Source organism: Tarenaya hassleriana, unplaced genomic scaffold, assembly GCF_000463585.1.
Source record: "Tarenaya hassleriana unplaced genomic scaffold, ASM46358v1 Cleome3, whole genome shotgun sequence".
In the NCBI taxonomy this organism is placed as follows: Eukaryota; Viridiplantae; Streptophyta; class Magnoliopsida; order Brassicales; family Cleomaceae; genus Tarenaya; species Tarenaya hassleriana.
Window position 1 is genome coordinate 8,413,618 of NW_010966177.1, and position 10,017 is coordinate 8,423,634.

Genomic DNA, 10,017 nt, shown 5'->3' on the forward strand with positions numbered 1-10,017 from the left:
AACCCTAACTCGGACGAGTCAGGGGTCGAGTTTCGCCGGAATCAAGCATTCCTCCGCCGAGTTCACCGAGTTTCTTTGAAACTCGGACTCAAATTCGGAAGAAAAACGCGGAAAATAAAGAACCGAGTCGAAGGACTCACCTGGTTTCCGGTTTCGAAACGAGTCTTGGCCGCGTCAGCTCTCTGAGATTTCGGATCCCGAATCTTCGCCGCCGACAGTACCACAGACCTCAGATCTTCTTCTTTCGAGTCCCGATCTACCTCCGATCTTGCGTCTTGCACACTCAGTAGAGGATTAGAACGCTCAGAAAAAATCGACTCGAAAAAGAAAAACCGGAAAACCTAACTTACCTCGCCTGACCGGCGATGCTCCCTGGATCGTAACCGGAGCTCTGATACCACTTTGTGAAGTCGGTATCAGAATCCTCACGGCCACTCCGACACTCGTACGTGCTCGAATCGAAAGACACCGGAGACTTTTAACGAGTTCGGTTACCGAGTTACCTCGGGCCTACATCTCGGCCGGACGGTGCCGGCGAATCCACTAGAACAGAACGGAAAACAACCGAAGACGGTGGTCTCCACAAAACCGGAGACTCACCCACGATGTGTTCAAGAAACAATCGAGAAAGAACAGAATACGCGACGTCTTACCGATCCCGACTCACCTACCTTGAGCTACGTCTACCGGCGACGCCGAGAAACTCCTCCGTCGGCATAAACCTCCTTCTCCTTCGCCATCTCCGTTCTCCCTCTCTTTCTCTCTCACACCTCGAGCACCGTGTCTCGCAAAAGCCAAAACACATTAGGGTATTAACCCTAAAACGCAAAACGTGGCGTTTTTGGAAAGCCTCTCCCTCACGTGGAGGGTTTAACTTTTCCACCAAATGGGCTTTTAGGCCCAACAACTACCAACAATAGTTTCAGGCAGTTCCAATCACCTAGGATGATCTGAACCGAGTCTAATCAGACCCTAGACCTAGAAAGGACTACGTTAGACCTAAAAAGATATATATGGAGGTCCATTTATGTTTAGTTTAGTTTTTAGAATTTACGGGACGTTACCACATATTTTAATGCATTGGTGTGTGTATATTTTATATATATATATATATACATATATATATTTGGAGACAAAATATGTCATACAGACGTTACATAGGTGATATGGAGTAAATTTAAATTATATTAAAATATATTTGTTACCATTTGTAGATTAGAGAAGAAGTAGAGATTTCATTATTTATTTCCTTTCGCATATAATAGCCGTTATGTATTTACACTCTCTCTCCATTCTTTGTAGCAAAGTGTACAACAGCTTAATTAATACAATAAAGGGCAATTATATCTTTAGGATTCTATTTAATTAAAACAGAATCTGACCTCATAATAAGCACCAAGGAATTTTCCTTTTGTTACCAATGCCTATAAATAAGACACACTCCAAGCAATAATATGTCCATAATAAAAAACATTCAGAAAAGAAAAAAAGAACAAAAGATTCTCAAGTTTTCTTCAGAAACATGACTCCATGCAAGATTGTAGCGTTCTTCATGATCCTCTTCGTCTCCTCTGCCTTGAGTGAGTCCTATACCTATACATATACATATATATATATATATATCGATTATGAATAAAAGTGTGTAACGTGAATTTGGAACGATGTGGTTGCAGTTGAGGAGAGCATGGCGTGTACGAGTATCATTGGATCGTGTGTGGGCATTAACTGCGATGCAAAGTGCAAGTGGAGGTACGGCCAAAAGGCCACTAGCTTCTGCGACCCTCAAGGCGCTTGCCACTGCGGCTACCCCTGCCCTGCTCACACCACCACTCCATGAGCCCTCAATCTCCTATATATGGAACCCTTCTCTCTCTCTCTCTCTCTCTATCTATCTATATATCCATGTAAATGACAACAATGTCAATCATATGTGATGTTTACCGACATAATAATATCAATAATAATAATATTAAGCATTTCGTCCTCTTTGTTGGTCCAATTCACTTTATATTCATTCGCATAAAGCATTTGGCAACGAAATTTCGTTGTGTTTCGACATCCAATAGTTAATGAAATTTTGTTGAAATTTTTGACAAACCATATTTCCCAACGACCATATTGCGATGGTGCTGGAATTGTTAAATTCTAATGGCTTTTTAGGTTATTTTCAACGGATTTGTTCGTTGGAAAATCGCCTGTTTTTTTAGCGTAACATGCGGAAAAACGTAACTTTTTTTATTTGTAACTCAACAACATAGATCATTGGTTTGAAACAATTGCATCGGTGAACAAATGTGATTGTGAGACAATTATCTACGCAAATGCTCTAAAGATAATACCTAGAAAATGTTCATAATCATTTGAAGTTTTATTTCTGTAATCAAATTTGAACAATTTTTTTGGTTTTTATGATGTATTAATTATTTTAATTTAATTGTTATATCAGAAAATACAAAACTCAAAGCTAGGTATTTATACAATTGTACGTACAAACAAATTTAAGGAATGTACATATTTTGTATTGACCCCTGACTAACAAAAAAAAAATGTACATCTAACACTACATATATGGAAGTCCATTTTTGTGTAGTTTAATTTTTTTTATTATATATGGCATGCTATTAAATATTTTAGTATATATGGCAATGCTATAAATACGACACTGTCAAGCAATAATATGTGATCATAAGTAAACGTTAAAATATAAAATAAAATATTTATAAGTTCTTCAGACGGGAATGCTGAAAGATGAGTCCATACAAGATGGTAATAACGTCGTTCATGATCCTCTTGGTCTCATCGGCCTTAAGTGAGTCCTCTCCCTATATCACTCATTCCTCATGCAATGTCATGTTTTGAGCGTATTATCACACTCCGCGCACATATTTTTTTATAATCCAGAAGTTCACCGTGGCTTTAACCCAATTAAATCTCACAGACAATCGAGAAAGTCCATGTGAATATCTCTCCCTATATGAAGACTTGAACTCGGGTTGGAAAGGAGCTTTGCTCCCTTCTTCACCGGATGAGCCATCCAATCTTGGGTTCCACGCATATATTTGTTGATACTAAAAGATCAGTGCACAAATACGTATAAATATATATAATCGTATATTAATATACGAATTTGTTAAATAATCGCAGATAAATATATAAACTTTAAAATTTTTTTAAAAAAAAATTACACGAATTTTTCTTAGCTTCTATATTAGAACTTGAACATTTGAACAATTTCAGAAACCATCATAGCATGGTGGCATTTGGGAATCGTTTAAAAATTTAATGTTCTATATTAAAGTTTGTGTATTTATTTAAGATTTTTCTATACGTTAGTATTAATATGGTATTTCCCCTATATATTATATGGTATATCCCCTAGTCGAAAACTTATATGTAAACACTAAACACGGTTGTTGTTGTTTTTTTTTTTTCCTGATCACGTAACAGTTGATGAGAGCATGGGGTGTATGGATATCCTTGGACCGTGTATGCCTGACTGTGGTAGCAAGTGCAAGACCATTCACGGCGAAAAAGCCATTGGCTATTGCGACCGTGGTGGCATCTGCATTTGCAGCTACCTTTACCCTGCCCATTTTCAACAGACCGACCCATGAACTTTCAACACTCTCTCATATATCATATGATATTTACCGTAATAATAATAATAATATATAATCATATGCATAAGCATTCCATTCTCTGAGTTTTCTCTTTTTGTTGGGTGTCAGTCGTCCAAATTTCTGTCGGAGAATGGATCAACTTTCAATTAATGATTAGAATCGTCGAGAATCAAAAATAATCAGCAACATCCTCTTGGTTACTCAAACCCTCCCTTTCATCTCGAGGTTTCCTTCTGTGAGCACTAAATTCATATAAACTGACAGATTCTGGGGAAGTTTTTTAATGGAATTTAAGGGATCCAATGTTAACCAAATTTTACGTATGACCTATGGATTTTGATGCCCCGGATGTCTAGATTCTGATGGTTCAAGTTTTAGGCCATCTGGAGTTAGCTATCAAAAGTTATGAAAGATTTAATGACAAGTGGTCATAAGCTATATATTAGCATTAAAAGTTATATTTATTGTTTTTAAGTTAGTCTTTTTTCTTTATGATTATGTTTAACTTTCCAAAGGTAAAAGTCTAATCCAGACTATAAATATGTATGCTAAGTACTTTGTTGAAACAAGAGTGAAGTTTATAAAAAAAATACATCCAAGTGTTATTTTTTTTTGGAAAATACCTGAAAATTCCTGATTTGTAATTTGGTATAATATTAATTCCTGAACTTGTAAGTGCGTCTATTTATTCCCGAACTTTCATTTTTGAACATAATAATTACTAAATTTGCTTAATAGTTGCATAATCGTCCATACAACTAATTGACCAAAACAAAGTTTAGGAATTACTGTGTTAAAAAATGTAAGTTTAGGAATTATTGTGTCAAAAAAGACAAATTTAGGAATTATTGTGTTAAAAAATGTAAGTTTGGGAATAAATAGGCGCACCTACAAGTTTAGAAATTAATATTACCCCAAATTACAAGTTCATAAATTTTTAGGTATTTTTTTCTTTATAAAATTCCATTAGAAAAAATGAACTTAATATCATCAAGGATAATAAAAAGCTCAGAAATACAGGTAATGTTGTACCAACAAACTGTTGGAATTCCTATGATCTCTACAGCGAATCTAATTCCTAAGAGATCGGTTCTAGGGTTTGCGCAGTGGATGTAAAACAAAATTTTCTAATAAACCTTAAAACCATGCATGTATGAATCGTAGAAACGTTAGAACGCTTACCTCAATCGATCCAGGGCCGGTATCAATTGATGTGTTCGTCTAATCACAAAAGACAGGAAGATTACCTCGCCCTCTACACCTATCCACACCTCGGGATTGGATTCCAATGATTGGAACTTGTCTTCTAGGACCCGAATCTGCTATTCGGTAATGTGCTTCGAAAAAACGAGATTTAGACCACCTCTTAGACCCTCAAAGCTTACTAAGAGGTATGTAGAAGTTCACTAGTTCGTCATTTCGCTATTAGAGTTTTTAATCTCCTTCTTATAAAGTGATTAACCCTAATTTTGGCTTATTTTCGAAAATCCCGAAACCCGGAATAGACGGTCCAGATTTAAACGTGGACCGTCCGTTCTAGGCATTCTGGAATGAACGGTCTGGCTTACGTGGACCGTCTGTTCCAGACATTCCGAAACGGGCAGACTACCACGTTCTGGACCGTCGGGTCTGGACCTGTTGGACCGTCAGGTCTGGACCTTCTGGACCATCAAGTCTGGACCCTCTGTCTCAATTTTTCGTCGTTTTCTCGTGCATTTGTCCTTCCATGCGTGTGTGACCCTATAGGCTTATCCGATATAGCAGTATAACCGAAATCTCTATTTCAGGTATACAAGTCATAGGCCGCTAGTAAGACACTATGACTACCTATCTAGAATAGAGTTTGCTCATGATCTTACGAACGTCAGTGATGATCCCGGTTGATGATCTTTTTGTATCATGATATCATATGTTGAACATAAGGCATGGAGAAGCCACCTTATCTGATTCGACTTCTTTCTCGTTCACAGAGTTTGACTGTACGAAATAAACAACGTTTGTCTATAATGTGGCCACACATTTCTACAGTCTCGCTCACACGAGGGGTCCAACGATATCTCTCTGTTTTACGAGAGGTATAAATCCCATTTTGACTATCTATAGTCCAACACATGATTCGTGTCACACCTGATACATGCCTTTATAGTCCTCCTATTACGCAAGACGTTTGACATATTCAAAATATGCAACTCCTCATGTTGGATTCCGTAGGTATCTCAGGTCATAGGATCCAATCATGGAACCATCAAATGAGATTCAAGTCATGACGTTTGTCCATGTGACAATCTCATGCGGGTCATTCCAGTATTCCGTTCTCCAAAGAATACCTATGATTGTGACCATATCCAATACTCATGATCATCTTTATGGTCATCTATCACACATCATACTGGTCTTAGTACATCATTGTTCCCACAATGATATATGACTAGAGAATTTAGCATTGTTCATAACAATACATGGATTTCATAACATATTAAAGTATGCACAACATGTAATGAAGTAAACACTCATCCATATATATAATCATAGTAAGCGTCAATACATCAAATGTATCAAATTAAAGCTCATATAGCAGTACATCATAGAGAACTAAACCAACAAACTCCCACTTGCTCTACTCATGGACTACTAAACATCTAATGTCCATATCCCTAACATCACCCTGATGCTTCCGCGAAGGGAGAGGCTTCGTCAACGGATCGGCAATGTTGTCATCAGTCGACAATCTGCATATGTGCACGTCTCCTCTGTCTATGATCTCCTTGATGAGGTGAAATCGTCTGATTATATGTTTGGATCGTTGATGGGACCTAGGTTCTTTCGCTTGTGCGATTCCACCATTGGTGTCACAATACAGAGCAATGGGGCTATCAACGCTAGGAATGACACCCATGTCGCCAACAAACTTTCTGATCCAAACAACTTCCTTTGCTGCGTGCGACGCTGCAATACACTCAGCTTCTGTAGTAGAATCTGCAACTATCGCTTTCTTAGAACTCTTCCAGCTTACAGCTTACAGCGCCTCCGTTCAAGCAGAAAACATAGCTAGACTACGATCTATAGTCTTACGGGTTTGACTGGAAACTAGCATCGGTGTAACCTCTTACAGCGAACTCGTCTTTCGACCCACCGTATACCAAGAACACATCCTTAATCCTTCTCAAGTACTTCAGGATGTTCTTGACGGCGATCCAGTGTGACTCACCTGGATCTGACTGGTATCTACTCGTAATGCTCAACGCATATGATATATCCGGTCGAGTACAAAGCATGACATACATGATGGATCAAATTGCCGAAGTATATGGAATCCTATCCATGCGTTCTCGCTCATCAGGTGTTGAAGGAGCCGACTCTTGCAGAGAACTGTGCCACTGCTCATCGGTAAAGTTTCTTTCTTGGAATCTTGCATCTTGAACCGTTTCAAGACCTTATCAATGTAAGTACTTTGATTCAATCCCAAAAGCCGCCTCGATCTATCTCTATAGATCTTGATGCCTAAAATATAGACAGTTCTTCTAGGTCCTTCATAGAAAACTGCATTCTCAGCCAAGATTTTACTTCTTGCAAGGTAGGAACGTCATTCTCTATCAGGAGAATGTCATCCACGTACAACACTAGGAATACTACTGTGCTCCCACTGACCTTCTTATAAACGCATGGCTCGTCCTTGTTCTGTGAGAAACCAAACCTTTTGATTGCCTCATCAAAGCGAAGGTTCCAGTTTGCCGAAGCCTGCTTCAGTCCATAAATGGACCTCTAAAGCTTACACACCATCTTGGGTTCCTTTGATCGACAAAACCTTCGGATTATGTCATGTACACATCCTCGGTCAAGTTTCCGTTAAGGAACATGGTCTTGACATCCATTTGCCATATCTCATAGTCATAATATGCGGCTATGGCAAGTAGGATCCTGATGGACTTCAGCATGATTGCAGGCGAAAAGGTCTCATCATAGTCAATACCATGAACCTGATGGAATCCTTTCGCCACAAGTCGTGCCTTATACGTGTGCATGTTGCCATCCATGTTTGTCTTCTTCTTGAAGATCCACTTACATCCGATGGGTTTTATCCCTTCAGATGCATCAACCAGAGTCCATACTTGGTTGTCCGACATGGATTGCATCTCGGACTTCATAGCCTCGTGCCATTTCTCGGAGTCGGGTCTCGCCATAGTCTTTGGGTATGTGGAAGACTCATCATGTTCTAATAACATGAGCTCCTCATTTCCAGTCATAAGAAAACCATATCTCACAGGCTCTTGGCGAATCCTGCCTGATCTCCGAGGTTCACTAGTCAAAGGTTGAGTCTTAACTGGCAGTGATACAGGTTACACTCTTCAACTTGTTCACTCGGCTCAGCGTCTATGTGTTGCTCTCGAATTCCTCAAGTTCGATCCTACTCCCACTGACTCTTTTGGAGACAAACTCTCGTTCCATAAAAGTCGCATTCCTGGCAATAAATACCTTGTTCTCTGCCGGAATGCAGAAGTAGTAACCCTTAGTTTCCTTATGGTAGTATACAAATAAACACTTGTCAGATTTGGAGGAGAACTTATCAGTCATCAGATGCTTCACGTAAGCGTCGCAACCCCAAATTCTGACTAGCGATAACGCAGGATGTTTCCCCGTGCATATCTCATATGGTGTCGTTTCAGCCAACTTTGTTGGACTCTTGTTCAGCAGATATGTAGCGGTCTATAAAGCATAGCCCCAAAAGGACTTCAGAAGATCTGTCTGACTCATCATCGACCGAACCATATCTAATAGTGTTCGGTTCCTCTGTTCAGATACGTTATTGCATTGTGGCATTCCAGGAGGAGTTAATTGTGATATAATACCACAATCAACAAGATAGTCAGTGAACTCTTGGCTCAAATACTCGCCACCACAATCAGATCGAAGTGTCTTGATCGTCTTGCCAAGCTGGTTCTGTACTTCGTTTCTGAATGCCTTGAACATTTCAAGTGTTTCAGACTTATGTCTCATCAAGTAGACATAACTGTATCGACTGAAATCATCAGTGAACGTAACGAAATACAGATAATCTCGTCTAGCTGGACAACTCATTGGTCCACATACACCATTATGTATGAGAGCCAATAACTCTGTCGCTCTCTATCCTTTCTCCCTGAAAGGATGCTTTGTCATTTTGTCCATCAAACAAAACTTGCAAGACTCAAGAGACTCGAAGTCAAATGAGTCCAGAAGACCTTCATGATAAAGCTTCTAAATGCGTTTCTCGTTTATATGGCCTAAACAACAATGCCAAAGGAAGGTCGGGTTTAAGTAGTTCAGCTTAAACCATTTAGCACTTACGTTACACGGGGAAACATCCTGCGTTATCGCTAGTCAGAATTTGGGGTTGCGACGCTTACGTGAAGCATCTGATGACTGATAAGTTCTCCTCCAAATCTGACAAGTGTTTATTTGTATACTACCATAAGGAAACTAAGGGTTACTACTTCTGCATTCCGGCAGAGAACAAGGTATTTATTGCCAGGAATGCGACTTTTATGGAACGAGAGTTTGTCTCCAAAAGAGTCAGTGGGAGTAGGATCGAACTTGAGGAATTCGAGAGCAACACATAGACGCTGAGCCGAGTGAACAAGTTGAAGAGTGTAACCTGTATCACTGCCAGTTAAGACTCAACCTTTGACTAGTGAACCTCGGAGATCAGGCAGGATTCGCCAAGAGCCTGTGAGATATGGTTTTCTTATGACTGGAAATGAGGAGCTCATGTTATTAGAACATGATGAGTCTTCCACATACCCAAAGACTATGGCGAGACCCGACTCCGAGAAATGGCACGAGGCTATGAAGTCCGAGATGCAATCCATGTCGGACAACCAAGTATGGACTCTGGTTGATGCATCTGAAGGGATAAAACCCATCGGATGTAAGTGGATCTTCAAGAAGAAGACAAACATGGATGGCAACATGCACACGTATAAGGCACGACTTGTGGCGAAAGGATTCCATCAGGTTCATGGTATTGACTATGATGAGACCTTTTCGCCTGCAATCATGCTGAAGTCCATCAGGATCCTACTTGCCATAGCCGCATATTATGACTATGAGATATGGCAAATGGATGTCAAGACCATGTTCCTTAACGGAAACTTGACCGAGGATGTGTACATGACATAATCCGAAGGTTTTGTCGATCAAAGGAACCCAAGATGGTGTGTAAGCTTTAGAGGTCCATTTATTCATAGTGTCTTGCTAGAGACCGCCTATGACTTGTATATCCGAAATAGAGATTTCGGATTATACTGCTATATCGAATGAGCCTACAGGGTCACACACGCAGGGAAGGAAAAATGCACGAGAGAAAACGACGGAAAACCGAGTCGGACGGGTCGAGACCCAACGGTCCGGATGCGTGGTC

General features: G+C 39.8%; 2 long non-coding RNA genes across 2 annotated transcripts; both read left to right on the plus strand.

Moving 5' to 3' along the window:
- The first annotated feature begins 1,471 nt into the window (after positions 1-1,471).
- LOC104820003 lies at positions 1,472-1,986 on the plus strand. The gene is made up of 2 exons (XR_772897.1): positions 1,472-1,580; positions 1,674-1,986. It is a non-coding gene; the product is annotated as an uncharacterized LOC104820003 (long non-coding RNA).
- Positions 1,987-2,741: 755 nt separating this feature from the next.
- LOC104820004 lies at positions 2,742-3,695 on the plus strand. Its single transcript, XR_772898.1, has 2 exons — positions 2,742-2,809; positions 3,448-3,695. It is a non-coding gene; the product is annotated as an uncharacterized LOC104820004 (long non-coding RNA).
- Positions 3,696-10,017: the final 6,322 nt, after the last annotated feature.